Here is a 19912-nt window from a genome sequence, read left to right on the forward strand (position 1 = left end):
CACCGATCCAGACTGCTCAATCTAAGAGGCTATCAAAAATGGACACACTGCAATTGTAGAATGGATTCCAGGTCACAGGAAGGAAATCACAATTTAATTCACTTGGAGAGAAAGCAGAAGAATAATTAGTTTCTTGCTTGACAAGTGCCTGCCTCCCAAAGTAAAGAGAAAAAAAAGTTTTGTTTTGTTATGTTTACACAATTAAAAAAATTGCATTACAGGCAAGAGGAGAGAAAGCATCTAACAAATTTGAAATGGGGAAATATAACCAACATACATTTTTTTTAGCGTCACTAAGATTTTCTTAGGGTCCTTGCACGAGACCATGATGAAAGAATATTCCTGGCTTGAAATCCTGTTTGAATCCATGTTCACTTTCGTCTGCTTTTGTTTTATGCCTTTTTATGTGCAAAGGCACTGTTTTCCAGAACGCTAGTTCTTTGCGTCACAATTAACTGTGCCAGCCGCACAAGTCGCTGGTGCTCAATTTTTATACATACCGGTCTTCACTCAAACCTAAGACAAGCCTCAAGACTTTGGTTTTGCTCACTGAAATGGCTTCTGCAGTCACCGTCAAGCCCACTGAGGCAGCTCAGAAAAAAAAAAGTTAGTCTGGGATCTAGGATGACGTTAGCAAAGAATCGCTTATATTAAAAATGAATAGGGAAAGTGGTACAATGTGTGACCAGCAATACCGCAGACGGCTTATTAACATTAGACTTCATCGTTTTTTTTAAAAGGCCAACTCCGCTCGATTTCAAATACTTTGACATGATGAGTGATTTCGCATTAAAAAGCCCTAGTAAAGAACACTACATCATTTGCTTTGCGAAAAATGGAATATATATTTTTAAGTCCCATTTTAAACACGAGCAAAAATTGAAACCGAAACTTCGGCTCCGTTTGGCAACATTGGCCTCGGGCCGCCAAGAACATGGCTATCACATGGTACAACATGTCACGTGATCATCTACACGACAACGGGCAGGATTGGAATTGGGGCGGGCGTGTGCCAGGCGCAAGGGTCGTCTGCACCACTTTCTTCACCAAGTTTTGGTGTGTACAGCATTTAACGACGTCTGCCCAACTACGGCATAATTCTGCGCACGTAGTGGCTGTAGTGTGGACTAAATTCCGAGAGACAATAATCACAAACAGGGAGACGACGAGGGCGGTTGCGACGCGGGAGATGGCGGTAACGGCGAGGCGACCAGACGGCTCCCAAGAAACGTGTTGCGCAAGCGCATTTCGCCAATCATGCGGACACCGCTTAGCGCCAAGAAGAAACGTTGCTGACGTTACACATTACGCTTGCCCGGCGAAGTAAAAACTGGGGGCAATGGTGATGACATTTAGCTCAAAGTCGGCTACGCCCACGCTGTAGCCTTGACTGCGCTGTTGGTTGCGCCTCAATTCGCCCGCTCGAGTCAGCCAATTTCGGCAACTTGGCGAGTTGCAAAGTTTGCCGCACTCTTTAAGGAACATTTAGAGAACTACGTCGAAATATTTGACGTGTGGTCTTCCTAGGTGATACTGAAGAGGACTGCATTGGTTTTTCAAGAACAAATATGAAGCGGAGTGGCCCTTTAATATGCCGCTAAGATTTCTAACTATAATGACATCAAGTGCAAGGACCCTATATGTATTCAATTTACAATGTTTAAAAGACGGGGGAATGTTACCGAAAGAGTGAAAGGGGTGGTGCAACAATTTTTGGACTTCGGTCAAATAATTGTGGTAGTTGTTCCCTGTCCTGTGTGGAGCAAAGGAGCTGAAAACCAATTTTGCTTCTGCACGTAAGTTTGTTTAAAATAAAAATAAAAATGTGACATAGAACTGAATATAGTGCCGTTTTTTCAATGATATGAAGATTTGTAGACATTTATTCATGTTGAAACGACAATATTTATGAAAGATAGCATTAGATATTGAGCACATAGTAGCACATCTTGCCAAGTTATTACAATGCACCGAGGTTGGTGTCATGCCATAGCTCCCATGGCCGCCACTTGCAGCTGTAAATAGCAAAATGTTCCTTGTTTTTTTTTATTTGCTAATACACAATGGAATTGCGATATTTCACAAGAATGAGGTGGTTTCTCTATACCTCGTGGTAAGGTAATGTAAAAATTAAAAACTGCAAATTCTTTCGAACCTAAAATTGTTGCATTGTCCCTTTAAGCGTTGGGTGCTGAGCCCCTGAACACTACACTGTACTGCCAAAGCACATCAGCAGTGAGCGAGCAGAAATACCTGCTGAAGGCGTCCCTCACCGCTTTAGCCCTGTCGTCAGGCACAGTCGAGCTGATGAAACTTACATCTGACAGGGCAGTGCTATCATTTACATCAGCTCTCCAGCCACCGCTCACCACGCCACCCAAAGGGGTCTCGTGGACAGCGTAGTTTTGAGGGCAGTAGCGGCGATGCCCCTGCTCACTCTCATCACACACCCTCAAGTAGTTGTGCAAGTTGACGCATGCCCAGACAACGACCTCCAGGGTTTCCTCAGAAGCCTGGATTGGTTGTCTGAAAATGCGCCACCTCGCCACCAAGATGCCAAAGGCATTCTCAATGATCCTCCTTGCCCTGGAGAGTCCGTAGTTAAACACCCGAGAGAGTAACTGCAGTTCTCTCCTGGGAAAAGGGCGCATGAGGTTAGGGAGCAGGGGGAACGCCTCATCGCCCACGAATACAAAATGCAGCTTGGTTTCTGTTTGGGGTAGAAGCCCAGCTGGCGGGAGACCAAGTTCCCCCGACAGCATGGACCGCCCCATTTCAGACTCTCTGAAGAACACTCCCCCGTCACTAAACCGCCCCGGCTGCCCAACATCTACGAGAGTGAACTTTTAAGTGGCACCGCAGCTGGCCATGAGTACAGTGCTGTGGAACCCCTTGTAGTTGAAGGTGTCGGAGCCCGCACCGGACAGGGCCTGGATGGCGACGTGCTTGCCATCCAGGGCTCCGACACAGTTCGGGAAGTTCCACAGCCTGCCAAACTCTGCTGCGATCCGCTCCCACTGGGCAGTCTTGGGGGCCTAGAACAACAGTTGACCAAGTCTTAGCCAGAATCACACACACACCACCAAGACATACCAAACACTTCAAATCCAGAAGTGTCATATGTTACATCATTTACAGTTTCTTTTTGTAAGAAGGCATAAGTGCCATGAATACTAAGATGTTTTTTCAAGTGATCCTAGCACAGCACTCATAGTCCGTGTTCCCAAATTGACTCAATCTTACTCTAGGGTAAAGGTTCTATACCTGGTGTTTGAAAACCTAAACGCGTCCAGCGTTTCTTTATCTGTCTTGTCCCGTGGCATGATCTGCTGCAGTAACTCGGATCAATTCGAGTTGGGTTTGGGAAACAGCCGTAATGTTGCATTGGTCGCAATTATTTGCAGTTGAGAGTTTACAGGGAGTGTACGCTTTACACAGAGAACGTATAATCCAAAGTATTCATGAACAGCACAAGCCACGGCATTAATTTCTGGTAAAGAGATGCAGTCATAACTGTCTTTCACTTTACCTTCTTTATTTTATTCACTTCACTTCATCACTGTGGTTGCACAAGAGGTTGTTGTCTGTGTTTGTTGCATCTTCAAGAGTTTTGTGAAGCATTAAGATCACAGCCATGAGATACTGGCTTAAGATAGGGCTTTTGCTGCACGGGTAATTGAAGTTTCTGTGTAAATGGTTAATTAGCAAGACCTAGCCTGTGTCTTGGATTTACTTCTTTAACTCCTAAGTTGACAAGGCACTAGAAGCTACCTGCTCAATTGACTAGTCGTGTGTCTACCTTTCGTCACATGATCACGCTCCCTTCTGTGGCCACGAGCAGAGATAGCGGTCAGAAGACGAAAGGGTGGCGGTTGATTTCTCTGGCAAGCATGTAGCTCCCACCATACTGCCAGCTTAGGGGTGGAGGAAGTGTAGTGCAGCACATAACTTGTACGATGGAGCATAAACACCATTGTGCTTCTGTCACTAATGGAGGCTTTTTGTGGATTCGCTCCTTGTCATCAAATGTCCCAGTGGTCAGCATTTCTGGGAAACAAAAATAGGGCAGTAATGGCAGCTCGTACTTGGCTACAACTTTGCCCTGCGAGCAGAGAATGCCGCGGGAAGGCTAGAAAAAGAGGCAAGCTGAATTCAAGGAAGTGCACAACGAAGTACAAGTGGCTACAAAATGCAGAACCAGGATCGCTCAAATAACCAGACGAACTATATTAGAACGCTCAGCACTGCTGGCGATGCAATGCGCAGCACACTCTAGACACTTACAAATTTCAGGCAGCATGTTGCAATTATTGCAAGAAATGCAGACACATTGTCAAGGCATGCATCAAGAAGCGGAAGGATACGAAACATCCGTACACAAATCACAGCATCTATCTATAACAGCACAAGCTGCAGACAAGTGTGCCACAATTCTCATGCACCCTCCCTCACTGGCTACGTCAACACTGTACGAGCTGAACACCGTGCAAATACTACCAATGTGCTGAAGTTCACAGTGGACGTATCAGTTGACAACAGGTGCTTGAACTTCAAGGTTGACTTCGGAGCAGCCTGCACGCTCATCAGCACAGCGCCGTTATGTTCTACATAGATGAACAGCCCGCCTCGGCTGGAAACTGAATGAGCCGGCGCTGTGTGACGTTAGGTCCGGACATAACAGCAACGCTGACATACTCACCGGGCAATACAATGGGTCCAGTACATGGTGAGGTGCCCAGCACGTCTCCCGTAGGATGCTGCTTGCTGTCGATCACCCGATCCTGTAGTACATGGATGCCAGCTGCTGAGAAGACCCATGAGCCAGGCACCTAAAATGTTAAAGTTGTGGGTCACAATGATACATGTGCTAATAGACAAGCAACAGAAACAGTCAATGCTTGGATCAACAGAGAACAAAAAGAGTGATATAAAAGATGAGTGGGGCTCAAAATAATGTAAATGAGATGTTTGTATGTAGACAGTTAAAGGATGTTCTACCTTTGAAATCTGATGACAGTAGGTTACAATCAGGGTTCCATGCTTTTAGTAAATTCCAATAAAACCTAGAAAAATAAACCCGAGTCAGTTTTGTTAAAATCTGGGAAAACTGAAAAACTGATTTCGAGCTGTCCTTGAATTACAAGAGCCCAAGCTTCACGGGAACAAACTTATTATGTTCAGCTTTATTTTGTGCTGATCCAGAAGAGGGCCATTAGCAAACTGCCTGCTTCTTTCTCAGGAACCACAGACCTTATTCCATTTCCTTCAATTTTGGTCCTTGGAAGTTTTCAAGTATTCGGGTTGCGTGCATATTTATTCAACATTGTCGTTGAAAAACAACCAGTCCGTGGGGAAAATAAACCCAAAAAATACACCCCCAATTTGAAAAAGAAGAACTCTGAAAACATGGAACCTTTTTTATATTGCAAATAAATTAAACCAGTGTAGTATGGATGCTAGCCGTAACATACACTGTGCAGTGGTGACACGAGCAAACACCAATACGATAATCATTAAGATTGAAACGGGTAGGTGCGGGAATTTAGGCCAGGCTTCCTGGATCCGTCAGCATGGACCTTTTGGTCTACCTGCTTGGAGTCATGGTGCATTAACACATTCGGCCACCGATCCCCCACGCTAGGAGTCTCCTCACGGAAAAGTGTCAAGATGGCCTTGCACGCCGAGCGCTGATTGGAACGATTAGTGGGTTGCCTAGAGCTAGCAGCCATTGTCTTATTGCACTCATCGAACCCACTCGAATGTGAGAGCAAAATGCCAGACGCCTGCGTTCCACGTTTTAAAGCGCTCGACGAGTGCAGTGGAGACAAAGGCTGCCCTCGTCTCCACTGCACTAGTCGAACCCCTCCAAATGCAAGAGCCAAACACCAGACGCCTGCGTTCCACGTTTTCACGCGTTCGACACTGCAGCGGATACAAAGGCCGCCTTTATCTCCACTGCACTCGTGTGTTCGAATGCGAAAGCCAAACACCAGACGCCGGCGTTCGAACGTGTTTGATGAGTGCAGTGCAGACAACGGTTGCTAGCTTTCAGTCTACCCACCAATCGTTTCAATGAGAGCTCTGCGTTTCTAAGCCCCTGCGCGCCCTCGTCTCCTCCTTTCCCTCACTTTCTTGGCACACTGTCTTTGCTCTCTTTGTCAGGCATTTTGCATGGCATTAGTCACTTTAAAAAAAAAGTCTCGGGGTTTTACGTGTCACACCAACGACGGGCACCTGGCACGCCCCAGCAAAGCACCGAGGATTAATTTGGACCACCTGGGGATCTTTTGACGTTCAGCCGAAAGCTCAATTACACGGCACCCTCTCCGCAATAAGCCTCTGTCAGATTACGGGCACCTCAGCTAAGATACGAACCCGTCACCTGGGTATCCGCAGGCTGGTGCTTCGCCTCGGAGTCAGCGAGGTAGCGATTAGTCACTTCAGTACACAGACCGTGGATAACTGAATGTCATGAAGGCCTACCCAGAGCGCTTATACATGCCTTGCGCCTGACGTCACGCCGCGATGCCCCGCCCCCGATCGCCATTGCTCTGTACCACGGGGGGACCGGAGAATCTATAAAGCGTAGTCGACGGCGTGTTTCGCCCGACCGTGACGTGTTTACGCAGTTTAAAAGCATAGAGTTTTTTTTTGTGTGTGTGTTTGTTGTTTTTCGCACAATTTATAAACAAATTGTTTTAATCTATTTTTACCAGCGCCTACGGGCTAAATATGCCGTCGCCGGAGGAGCGGATGTTGCCGCTCTGTGGAGATCACTTTGACGAGCTCATTGGGCCTACGAGAGCGAGATACGCGAAGAAGGTTGAACTTTGCGAAGGCGAGGATCCCTACGAACTTCGCATCGGCGTGGACACGACATTCGACACCGCCTTTTTCCCTAACGTAACTCGCTGAGCCTCGAGCACTGCGACTCGAGGCTGAGCAATCTCCTTCGTCCGTGTAACCGAGCTTCAAACTCGGCCCCCAGTCAGGATTCGTGTCATCGAACAACTTAGAAGGAGGTCCTGTAAAACAAAGAAAAAACGCCATTCGCTGACGCACTCACGTTCGCGAAACTCGGCGCAGCAGACAATGCTGCGCCGAGTTTTACATTCTTGCGACAGCAACCGGGTGAACGCGTCCTGAAAACGGAGAACGACAAGAAGCATTTCTTACCTGTAACAAAGTGCTCGCTGCACACCTGTGTGTTCCCGTTTACGGCCAAGTCGGCCCTGTTAATCTTCGCAAACCACATGCTCCTTCGCTTCTATGACAGTTCCTGTGTCCGCCGACACTGAGCGAAGATCACCTTCGGTAGTTTGAAAAATCTCGCATCCTCAACGGTGTTACGATGACGACGCTTGTTGCTCTTAGTCCTGTTTCCACAATTAATAACCACACATGCAACCATTCTACGTAGCGAAACCTTCGCTCAGCGAGGCAAACTGACGGCAACTGCAGGGAACTTCCTATGCAGCGATGACGATTTGGTACAGCGTAATAGCGACGGCCCTCCAGCATGCAATTTTAATGACGTAGGTGCAAGGCATGTATATGCACTGGAATGCTGTGAGAGATATAGGATGTATAATAGCTGCTTTACTTTGGCTAAATAAATAGGACTGCCTCGGAATTCCCATACATGTACACCTTTTCAAGTTGGCTTATGGCAAGGTTATTTGAGAGGTTCTTTAACTTACCGGATTGTGAACGACAAACGTTCTGCAGGGCTTATGGGCTCCCTGAAGAAAGTCGCCTCTTTCTGCAAAAGAGGCCCCACCAAGGAGAGCAGGTGGTCAAATCTGTAGACAAAGTGGTTATTAATGTTTGTACTCAAAAGCAATTTGTTCAATACTGTGGGAAGCTATTCTTAAGAAGTGAGCCACTGAAATTAACAATTGCAGGAACAGCCTGTAAAACGCTATTTTGTAATTTGGTCTTGTCTTCTCGGTGAAATGAAATCAAAGCAGACAAACTTGTGCACTTTAGAATTTGTCGAACACAGCTGACAGGAGTCTACTGAAAGTGACCAAAAATGACCTGCCAATGTTGTTTTTTTTTCTCAATCTTTTCTTCAAAAGTGATCGAAGAAAAACTGGTTATTTGAACGTAACCCAGCCATACTGAAGTAATTGCACATGGTCGAAAAAGGTAAAAACTCAGGTGTTTTACGAACCAAATCAACAAATTAGATTACATGTTTGGATACATGGTTTTGCGCAAAAAAAGACGGACTCAAGAGAGAAAAATAAACACGAGCGCACGTTCACCAACTCGCCCAACAACAAACTATTTTACAGTAGATTACATGGCACGCCCCAGTCATGGAACAATTTCGAGCACTTTCTTTCTCGATTACACAGCGGATACTGCGGGTGGGATTCGAACCCCCACTGCCGAATCATAAGCAAAGGGCGGCCCTTTGCCTCAGAGCCACCGAGACGATCGAACATCCAAACGTATCTTTTTTGTGACTGTTTATGTTTAAGGAGAGTTAAGTACCCACCTTTGCGGCGTCATGCGGAAGTATAGGAAGAAGTCGCTTCCGTCGTCGAGGCGCATGTCCCGGACAAGCTGGTGAAATTCACCGTGCGTTGCCCGGGACCGGAGCAGAAAGCGAATCCACCCGCGTGGCTCCCTCCGTCGGGAACGCAGGCGCATCGCTGCGGACGCTCGTGCCACATGTACCCAGTCCACGTCGTTCCCTGACTCCGCTACATATGCATCAACACACTGCAGGAACAGTGTCCGCAGCACATTATTGCTGCCGGAATCGGGCCAGTTTGGCGGGATCGGGGCCAGGGGTGAGCTAATCGCCGGAGCAGCCATGTTGGGACGAGAAGCGAGCACCGTCGCATCATCCAGTGTTGCCTGAGTATGTCGATTGCTAGTGGCTGAAGCCGAGCCCTTTTAGCGTTCTGCTATTGGTTGTCGACGCGACTACGTACGACGCGACTACGTACGACGTGAACAAAATGTTTAGCTGGTCGTAGCAAAACGCAGTGGTTGCTATAGCAACTGTCGTTCTAAGAGGTTGTAAGAGGTTTCAAGAAGTTTTAGCGCACTCGGTCGAAGTCGGTCGCAAGAGTGTGAACGGGCCTTTAAGGTGACGTTGTAGGTATCTGCTCACTTGTGCCTGCCAGGTGGCACAAGTGAGCAGAGCAAAAAAGGGTGCATGTCACTCCATACAAGCACAAAGTTTCACACAGCATTAAAAAAGATTGCCAGCAGATACAATGTTAACATTATTTTTTCTGCGCCCTGCAAACCGGCTAAGATTTGTCCGATGATGACTAGAAAAAAGAAAGTTCTGTGCTCCAAGAAGCATGCAAGCCAATATACTGACTGTGTTACTAACGTCATCTATGAAATACCGCTTAGTTGCGGGAAAGTTTATATAGGACAAACAGGACGCTGTTTCAATGACCGGGCAAGAGAGCACAAACTATCTGTACGCAACAATTCGGGGGGTCATCTGTCGGAGCATTGCAAACGTTGTGGTTGCGAGCCGATCTTGGAGTCAACAACGCTCTTGAAAAAAGCGAAAGAAAAAACAGAGCGGGAGATTATAGAGGCTTTCTTTATTAAAGAGAAGAATGACAAGTGCATCAGTGCGCCATCTGTTAGCCTACTAGGTAAAGAAGTGACCTATCTCGATGGGTGTTTGTAAGGCGTTTTATTGGCTGTTGGCGTTGTTTGAAATGTAAACGGTGGATGAGTTTTCTGTTATGGCGCACCGTGCATTTACGAGGGCGCCCATCAAACCATTCTGCCAATCTGTGGCCGCCAGGCAGCTGCGTAGGTGCCTCGCCTCAGACACGATCACATGGTCGTGTCGCCGCGGGGTCGATCGGGATCTCGAATTTGGCTCCCGACGCGCCGCTTTCTCTCCTAGCCACTGGAGGGCGCTGCAGGCGCCCCCATGGCGGGTGAGGAGAAACCTTCTCGCCCATCGATGGATATATACTCGGTGGGGCAGGGGGCGAGAGGCCTTTTAGGAACTCCGCACGAGACCGAGACGGAGGCAGGCAGGTGGGTGGCGACCGGACCTAGGATATCGCGGAAAGCGAGGTCTAAGGGCCTTCTTCGTGTTTCGGTTGGGCTTAACGTGCGTTTGTAAATATTTGTGTAATGTCGCGTGTATTTGCAGTTTAGATTAAGTGTTTTGTAGCGTTGTGTTTTATTGTACGAATAAACTGGGAGCGGCATCTCGCTTCCGTGAAAGAACCAGGCTGGACTCGGGTTGTTGACGGACCACGTGGGAAACGGGGAATCGGCGGCGGTACGCGATTTCCTACAAATGACGCATCAACGTTGGGGCAGGCGAGCCGTAATTACGGTCGCAACGTCCGTCGACGACACTGCGTGAAAGTTCACGCGGGGCGGTCCCCCTGGTTGGCGGGTCTATACCGCGGCACTTTGAAGGTGGAAAAGGCACGTCCAAACAAGTGTTCGGGATGGCCGCGGGTAATTTCGCGCTAACAGATTTAATGTTTTTGGCTGACGTCGCGACGACACAAGCGTAGAAAGAGCGACGGCTCTCGGGGTTGGCGGAGGGGAACGCCGCGGAGATGACCGTAGTGCGGAGTTCGGAAACGCCGACGGTATCGCCAGTAGTGTCTATGCCGCAAAGCACGGAGATGTCCCGTAAATCCACGGCGTTGGTTGCGGCGTTCGCTCAGGCCTTGCAGAGAATGCAGTGGCAAATGCCACCGCCAAAAACCCTCATCCGCATTCCGGTGCCGGAGTACAGCGGACACAGCGATCGAGCTCTGAGTGCGATCGACTTCTTGCTGGAAATCCAGCGATATCGGAAGGCTACCGGCCTGACCGAGAAGGAGACGCTGGGCAGGGTTCTGCCGGCGACTCTTGTAGGCCCAGCAGCCAGGTGGCATCGCCTTGTGGGCGAGTCAGCCGGAACACTCGACGAGTTCACGGCCCTCTTCCGACATGAGTTCTTGCCGGCAGACTACCTGCCAAGAATGCGCAGGGAACTGGAGGAAAGAACGCAGGCTCCCGCTGAGCCCTTTGCTGAGTACCTGCGGGCAATGCAGGAACTCCTGCAGATCGCCGATCCGAATGCTACGAACCAGGAGCAGGTCGAGCGGGTGGTGAGGCAGGCGGATCCCACCTTTTCGCGGTATCTGCGTGGGCGCCCATTCGGAAGTCTGAGTGAGCTCGCACAGGAGGCGCGCAGGGTTCAGGCCGACATACTGGCAGAGCGCAGGTACTACCTTCCCCCAGCACCAATCGACACGCTCGAACCGCGATGCGCGTGGCACGGGCCGGTGCCTCGTGGGTGTCAACGGGGGGAGGCCGCAATGGCGGCGGCCAGCGGGGAGCCGAGCGGGAATCCCTGGGAGCTCATGGATGACGACTTGGAGCCAGGACGGCGCCGAGGAGGGGGCGCGGCCGTCCACGCGGCGGAATTCCGGCCGATCGGCGCACCACGGATCGCCGCAGCCCAGGAGCAGTCTGCCGCCGACCCGCTGCCACAAAGCGGTGAGCGCATCGGACGTCCCACTGGGGAGAATCCTATCCCAGGTTGGCGAGGCCGCTGCTTTTGGTGCCACGAAATCGGGCACTATAGGCGCGACTGCACAAGGGACATTCCGGGAAACGGAGGAGGCCGCCGATAAAGTTATCGGCGGCGAAACAGACCAACGAGCGGGTCCCCGACACCCCATCGAACGTGTGCGTGCCGACGGCGTATCGAGTCGGAACAGCGACAAGCACCGCGGCCCCATTTATTTCCCTGACAGTGACGGGAAAGGAGTTCGCAGCTCTTCTGGATAGCGGGGCTAGTGCGTCGCTAATTGGGGACGATGTCCCCAGTCATCTCCAACAGAAGTCCGTTCGGGTGAGGCATGGGTAGACCACTTTCCAGTTGGCTTGTGGGTCGACGACTTCGAGGGGAGCAGTGCGTCTCGTGGTTCGGTGGATCAACGCGCGCAGAGACAGCGGTTCGTCAATTTGGCCGGGCTGACAGTGCCCATCATTCTGGGACGGGATTTCCTGTCCCACACCGGCATCATCATTGACGTGGCAAGTGGCGGGTACCGAGAGGGAGCACATGCATCCCTTTCAAGTTTCTGAGAGCGCTCCATGGGGGCCATGGCGGCAGCGCTGGGAAAAGCGACAGAACAGGAAAGAACCGACCGCGACGACGCCATGCCCTTGAGTCACCCAACTCCGAGCTCCGCCGAGCACTGCGACGGAATGGGCCACCCGTTGGCCAATGCCGATGGACTGTCTTGACCAGAGCGAGAGAGGTTGGCGGCTTTGCTACATAACTTTGACGAAATGTTCACCGAACAGCCTGGCTGCACTAAGCAGGTGCAGCATCGCATTGAAACTGGGGACGCACGCCCTTGGAAGTCCAATCCGCGTCCTGTGAGCCTGGCGAAGCGAAAAGCGATAGATGCCGCAGTCGATGAACTCCTGAAGTCGGGAATCATTCGCCGGTCATCAGGACCCTGGGGATTCCCGGTGGTTTTGGTGCCCAAGAAGAACGGAACATCGAGACTCTGCGTCGATTATCGGCGCTTGAACGCGGTGACCGTAAAAGATGCGTATCCATTTCCGAGCATCGAAGAAATCATCTCGAATCTTGGGAAGGCGAAGTATTTCACTACCCTCGCCGCAAGCAAAGGCTACCTCCAAGTGGAAATGAGCCCGGGCGACGAAAACAAAACTGCATTCGTATGTCACCGAGGCTTGTTCGAGTTCACTCGGATGCCGTTCGGATTAACAGGTGCACCGATGACATTTCAGCGGTTGATCGACGGGGTGCTTGGAGATGCCAAGTGGCAGCACGCGCTCGCGTACCTGGACGACATCAATGTGTACTCGAAAACTTTCGAGGACCACCTTCGTCATCTCGAGGACGTGTTGCGCAAACTACGGATCGCCGGCCTCACACTAAACCCGACTAAAGCCCAAGTTGGGGCTTCTGTGATCGGTCTGTTGGGATTCCGGATCGAGAGAGGAAAAGTTTCCCCCGACGCGGACAAGTTGCGGGCGATCTTGGAGTTCCCAGTCCCTACCGATGTCGGGGGAGTGCGCCGTTTTCTCGGCATGATAGGATACTACCGAGCCTACATCCCGAACTGCGCAGCCATGCAGGCACCCCTCACGCAATTGCTGAGGAAAGCGGCTCCCTGGAGCTGGGAGGCGCCACAGGAGGAGGCGTTCCTCCAGCTGACTGAGGCCTTGGCGCGTACAACATCCCTCAGACTGCCAGACCTGAATAGGCCCTTCACGATCCAAACGGACGCCAGCGACCAAGGACTCGGCGCGGTGCTCTTGCAGGAGACAGGGGGAGAGATCCGCCCGGTGGCATTTGCCAGCCGGGCGCTGAACCCGGCGGAGAAGAACTACACGGTGAGTGAGCGCGAATGCCTCTCCATCTTTTTTGCTCTTAAGAAGTTCGATCATTATGTCGAAGGGACGGAATTCACGATCGAGACGGACCATATGGCCCTCGCGTGGCTCTCCCGAATCAAGGAACCCGCCGGAAGACTGGCGCGCTGGGCCTTGACACTGCATAAGTACGAGTACCGAATTCGGTACCGGAAGGGCACGACAAATGTGGTGGCCGACGCGCTCTCCCGCGCACCCGTGGATCCCCCACCGCGCGAGGCAGCAGACTACGGAGGCGGGGCCATCCCCCGGGAGACGAGAAATCCCGCCTCGCGCTCCGCTCCCCACTGTGGCGGCGTCGCGCAGCTGGCTGAGGCGATTACCTCACTGGGATCGGCGTTCAACTGAACGGAACTGTACGAAGCACAACAGAGCGATTCGTTTTGTCGCGCTATCTTCGACCGGCTCAGGCAAGAGATGGATCCTGACCAGACGGGCGAAAAGACGCTCCGGCACTCCGGAACACCGAGAGGGCCAAGTGCCATCGCCCAGGAGTCAGACATCTAAGCAGATGAGCTGGAATCTTACCTGATCGATGGGGACGGCGTCCTGCTGCGCTACTTCCCGGAAAAGAGCGATTCAAGTGGGACGTTCAAGACTGTGATTCCCCGCGATCTCAGAGTGGCAGCGCTGCGTCATTACCACGATGCGGACGGTCACGGCAGTGCACCGAAGTCGTGGCATAAGCTGCGCCGTTTCGCTACCTGGCCGGGCATGAAGGGGCGGCTGTGCCGTTATGTCCGTAGCTGCGCAGTGTGCCAAGAGCGCAAGCCCAGGTGCGGCAGACCACCCGGCCTGCTCGAGCCCATCGTGAGTACGCGGCCATGGGAGATCGCGGCCTGCGACTTGATGGGACCCCTGCCGCGGTCAAGCGGAGGCTATCAACATGTGTTGGTAGTAACTTGCCACTTCACCGGGTTTGTCGAGATGTTTCCAATGCGGAAGGTGACAGCCAAGGGAGTCCTGAGCAGGCTGTCCGAGGTCTGGTGTCGCTACGGGTTCCCCGAGAGACTGGTGAGTGACAACGCCTCGATATTTTGCTCGAAAGTCTTCACGGCAACCTGCCAGGCCCTCGGGATTAAGCATTGTAAGACTTCGTGTTACCATCCCCAAGCAAATGTGACCGAGCGGCGGAACCGCGACATCAAGCCGCTGCTCGGGGCGTATGCTCGAAAGCAGCGGGACTGGGATCTGCATTTGGATTTGATTTCGTTTGCATTGCGGTCCAACCTCAACCGAAGCACTGGGTTCACGGCTGCGCTTTTGAACTTCGGCAGAGAACTCTCTACGCCGACCGATGCGGTTCTTCACCCGCGACAGGGTGCGGCCAAAGCGGTGCCCTCGCACGAGGATTTCGCGACGCGCACGAGAGAGCGACTGTCGCGGGCGCTGGACGCCGCCCGCGGAAACAGGCTCCCGCGCGGGCGGAGCAGAAGAACACCTATGACAAAGCGCACCGCGATGCGCAGTTCGAGGTGGGCGACACCGTTCTTCGGCGAAGTCACGTTCAGAGCGATGTGAGCAAGTTCTTCTCGGCGGCGTTGGCCCCCAAGCGGGTTGGCCCCTTTGTCATCGATTTCAAGAAGTCTCGACTGACATACACGCTGAGGGACCAGAATTCTGATCTCGTCCGCGGGACAGTTCACATCGGCGAACTGAAACCCTTTTTCCCCAGGAAAGGGGATGAGCCGGTCAAGCGGCCGCAAAGGGGCATTCGCGGGCGCCAACGATCTTAGGATTTCCTGGGACCACCGCGGCACAGCTACAACACGCGTAGCCGGAGGCAACCCGATGGGATCGGAACCTCGTAGAGTGCCTGTCCCGGGAAAAGGAAGAAGAGGGGGGACGATCCGAAATCGGCGTTCCGTAACCCGGGAAAGGGAAGAAGAGGGGGAGCAATCCGAAATCGGCGTTCCCGGCATTTTTTTTTATTGTTTTTCTTTGTGGGTGGGGGGAGGGTTCCTCGGAACCCTAAGTGTTTGCTTTTCTTTCTTGTTTTTGATTTGAATGTTTTTTTTTGTTTTTTCTTTTTGTGTGCAGCGTTGCTGTTGGTGTTGGGGTGCTGCTCCCTCGCTGGGCGCGCGCCTTGGACTTTTCCCATCTTGTGCGTCATCGCCCCTGCGGCTGCTGCTTCGAGACGCAACTTGGTGTGCACCGAATGGTCCTCTCTGGGAGAGGATGAAAGGAGTCGCCGTTTGGACAAACACCAGCTTTGGCTGAACTCCTCGTCTTCGGTCAGCGTATTCCCCGGCCGGAACCACAGCTCGGGGAGCCTCATGGAACGTCCGCGACGCCACGCAGGACGCCGGGGTGCAGTTCTTAGTGACACTGGACTTCCAGCCCCGTATCGTTCCGGGAGGGCGGTCGCAGCTGGGTCGCACATGCAGTCCCTCTCTGGTGCACCACTCTGTGGAGGGGCCAGTCTCATGGTGGCGAGGCACACTGCTCAAGGACCCCGTTGCCTCGGAGGCCGCCGCCAAGCCGGAGTTGACACAGTCTACTGTGAGGTGTGTGGTGGCCGCGCACCCCAGGTCTCGGGAGAACTGATGGACCTCAGTGAGGACGACCCATGGGACCAGCGGTGTGTGTGTGCGTGTAGGGGGGGGGGGGGTCTCCAGGCCAAACAAAGCGACGGTGTTCCCAGCAGCCTAGCCGTACGTCTGAATTCCGGCGTACATCGATTTTTAGGAGAGGGGAGTATGGCGCACCGTGCATTCACGAGGGCGCCCATCAAACCATTCTGCCTATCTGTGGCCGCCAGGCAGCTGCGTAGCTGTCTCGCCTCAGACACGATCACATGATCGTGTCGCCGCGGGGTCGATCGGGATCTCGAATTCGGCTCCCGACGCGCCGTTTTCTCTCCTAGCCACTGGAGGGCGCTGCAGGCGCCCCCGTGGCGGGTGAGGAGAAACCTCCTCGCCTATCGATGGATATACACTCTGTGGGGCAGGGGGCAAGAGGCTCTCTAAGAACTGCGGACGAGACCGAGACGAAGGCGGGCAGGTGGGTGGCGACCGGACCGAGGATATCGCGGGACGCGAGGCCTAGGGGCCTTCTTTGTGTTTAGCGTTGGGCTTAACGTGCGTTTGTAAATATTTGTGTAATGTCGCGTGTATTTGCAAACCAACTCGCCCAAACAACCATTCTTCGTGTATTTGCAGTTTAGATTAAGTGTTTTGTAGCGTTGTGTTTTATTGCACGAATAAACTGGGAGCGGAATCCCGCTCCCGTGAAAGAACCAGGCTGGACTCGGGTTGTTGACGGACCACGTGGGAAACGGCAATCGGCGGCAGTACGCGATTTCCTACACTATAAAAGCGATGAACGGTCTTGCAATATAATCAGTTGAGAGTAGCGCCTTGCCCCTGTCGTTTGTTTATTTTTTATTGTCCCTGTCTGTTTGCGCTTTTAAAGCTTATACCTACATTTAAGAACGACACACACACATAAAAAATAAACAATAAAAACAAGCCGGTCGCACTTCAAACAACTTAAAAAAATATAAAGATTACATTTTTAGAAAGCCTTTTGAATGGCTTCCAAGATGTAGTGAAGCCTGACTTATGCAGTTGCCTAGAGACTCTATCCGCACGGCCTCCCTTACTGCTCTCTTTACATCGTTCCTTTCTTTGTGTATTATTTCCGTCTCCGACCAGAGCGCCGTGCAGTTGTTACATTCATGAATATGTTTTGCTATTTCCGAGTTTTGTGCATTGTTCTTTACATTTCTTTTTATGTTCGTTTAATCTATCATTTATGCAGCGTGGCGTCTCTCCTACATACTTAAATCTACACCCCAATGGTTTGCGAGGACGTTTGAAGTTCTGTCATTTACGAAGCGAGTAAGAGTTTAGTGTCAGACCGAGCAGCCATGACCCAACGATTCAGCACCGTGAAATTGTTCTGTGTGGACTATCTACGCAGACACTAGAGGAAAGTGCATAGCGATAAGTACCTCGTACTGTAGGGACACTCAATAAAGTGCGGTTGGAAAAGCTACTTGCTCCACGGAGAGTGGATGAATCAGACCTTTTATTCCAACACTGCTACAAATACCCCAGAATGAGATTGCTTCTGCTCACAACGTGAGTACATCAAAATCTTCTTTGCAGGACTGATGAAATTCTGGCTGAAGTGAATCAAGACTTATGTGCTGCTAGTTTGTCGGTAACTGCATTAAAACCATGTAAAACCATAAAAAAAGAGAGGCGCGATGCGAATTTGAAGAAAAAAACAAGCTCAAGTGAGTTCTTTGATTAGAAGAAAGCTGTGAAGCGTTTATGGCTTGAAAACCGGCGAAGACAGTCGAGAGCACTGCGCGGAGTGGTTGGACGCGTTCCGCGAAGCGCTGAAGGCCTGCAGTTCCCACCAAGAACGCAAGCGACTGTACACGATTCTGCCACCAAGCCTCCCGAAGAAAGAAATATACCTTCTGGCGCCAGAAGCGACTGCCTACATGACTGCTCAAACAAAACAAAAAAAAAAAAAAAAATTGAAGCGTAAAGCAAAAAATTGAAGCGAACCCCTGAGCCCAAGATGTGGAAAACGGCGAATGCCGAAGACGTGAAGATTGCACTTGAGTACTACAGATGCGACGACCTCACATCCTCTGTTCGAAGCCCCTACAAAAAGGAGATCGTTAAAGCCATGGTCAGCGACAACAAAACCCGCTCTATTATGGAAGTTAACCAGCTGTATAGGAAGGATCATCCCCATCGAGAACTAAGCATTTCAAAATTGTATTTCCTACTACGAAAATGGGTAAAAAAGAGTACCGAGCACGTGGAGTGCGCATTCGTATACCGCGTCACTTTTCACTTGCTTTTAACAGCAATAGCAAATGCCTCGAAAAAGACATTTTCTGAAGACGACCTCAAGCGCATCTACTTCTGCAGCGCACCACAGAACGATTGCTGCCTGCGCCATTGCGAAAAGTGCCCGAACATGCAGACCCTCTCATTGCGGTCGCTCCATCTCGAAGAATACGAAGAAATCTCTTTCGCGTTATGGGACGCCGGCGAACCCGTGAAAACGGTTATGGATACTTCCGCCTTCTTGCGGGAACTGGAGCCATTGAGCGAAAAGAACATAAGGCATTCTTACATCCGTGACCTTCAACGAAACCTGATAAATGACGCAAGAACCGCCTTACCACCCAAGGCGTGATGTTCCACTTCGATTTTGCGGAAAATTGGACTTTATTCTTCCCAACCGAAGGGCTGAGTTTTTATTAGAAGACGCAAGTGTCTCTCTTCACATGTATGGTTACGTCCACGCAAGGGACGAAAAGCTTTGCCGTTGTCAGCGGTGACACGATACATGACAGAGCTCATGCTCTTCTAGCCACAGGTCCATAGAAGAGTACTTTCATGAACATTACCCAGTCTTTTCTGAAATAATTGTTGTATCAGATGGAGGGGCGGCGCATTTCAAGAATTGCTTCCAATTGCACGAATTGTCTCGGAAGCCGTACTCCTCGGCAAGATGGATTTTTTCACCCACTGGACACAAAAAAAGCGATTGTGATGGAGTAGGTGGTGTTCTTAAACACTACGCAACGCTCACTGACTTGAGATCATTGCTCAACTCAACGATTGTTACCGATAAGTACTTTGTGGAAGTGCTGCGTGAAAAAGCAACAAATGAGTGCATGTTCCACCTGCCTGCGGAACGGGGTCGAGAGTTCTGTGCGGTAATTTAAGCAGAGCGGACCATTGCAAAACTTGTGAGAGGAATCCAAGCATCTCATCTGTGGAAGTCATCATATACCGAGAGGCCGGATGTATACATGGCCACTTGAGCGACTGATACGTTAAAGCTTACTTAAGCATGTTGGCGAACTTGCAGAGTGGGGCCGTTGCATTTTTGTGAATTGTAAGCTAAGTAATGGTATTCCCGTTCAAAGTCTCTTTTCGCTTCAATTATTCTCATCACTTTTGAAAAAAAGATACTTCAAAAATATAAAATACATACCATAACTAACACTCAAAATCTTTAGTGCTGTGCGTCAAAGCCGCTATAACGAAGACATCGTCTCGCTCCGAGTGAAGGTTTGTCGTAGCTTTTACCGTTTGGAGGTCATAGGTTACTCAATGTTTTGCCATCACAAGTTAGTTCAAGTCGTTGCAAAGCGCCAAGAGGAGTTAAAAAAATAAAAGATTGAGCGTTTTCAAACACTAACGCACAATCTTGCCACATTTTGAGATATTAGCTTCATTTCCGCGTAATAACAAGAAGACAATTAAGGACTGGTATAGTACTTTTATATATTCGTAAAGATAGTTTAAAGACGCGCAATAAGATATTTTTGTGAAGTATTATAAAAGATAGTTTATTTGAAAAACAAAAATGTCAATATGTCTCTAAAACGCGTTTTTATGCCGATTGGATTTTTTTGTTTGTATAGAAATATATTATAGATATTTCTTATTTCTTTGCGAATGGTTCAATATCTTTTGTGAAATATATTAAAAAGTTATGGTGGCGTGAA

The 19912-nt window shown here is 50.5% G+C and overlaps 2 pseudogenes; one reads left to right on the plus strand and one right to left on the minus strand.

The window, feature by feature from the left end:
- Nucleotides 1-1893: 1893 nt before the first annotated feature.
- On the minus strand, nucleotides 1894-8829 carry LOC8033387 (annotated as a pseudogene).
- Nucleotides 8830-10640: 1811 nt separating this feature from the next.
- The window catches only part of LOC115310617, a 48286-nt pseudogene continuing 39014 nt past the window's right edge, over nucleotides 10641-19912 (plus strand).

Source organism: Ixodes scapularis, unplaced genomic scaffold (genome assembly GCF_016920785.2).
Source record: "Ixodes scapularis isolate PalLabHiFi unplaced genomic scaffold, ASM1692078v2 PGA_scaffold3__209_contigs__length_174095766, whole genome shotgun sequence".
Lineage (NCBI taxonomy): Eukaryota > Metazoa > Arthropoda > Arachnida > Ixodida > Ixodidae > Ixodes > Ixodes scapularis.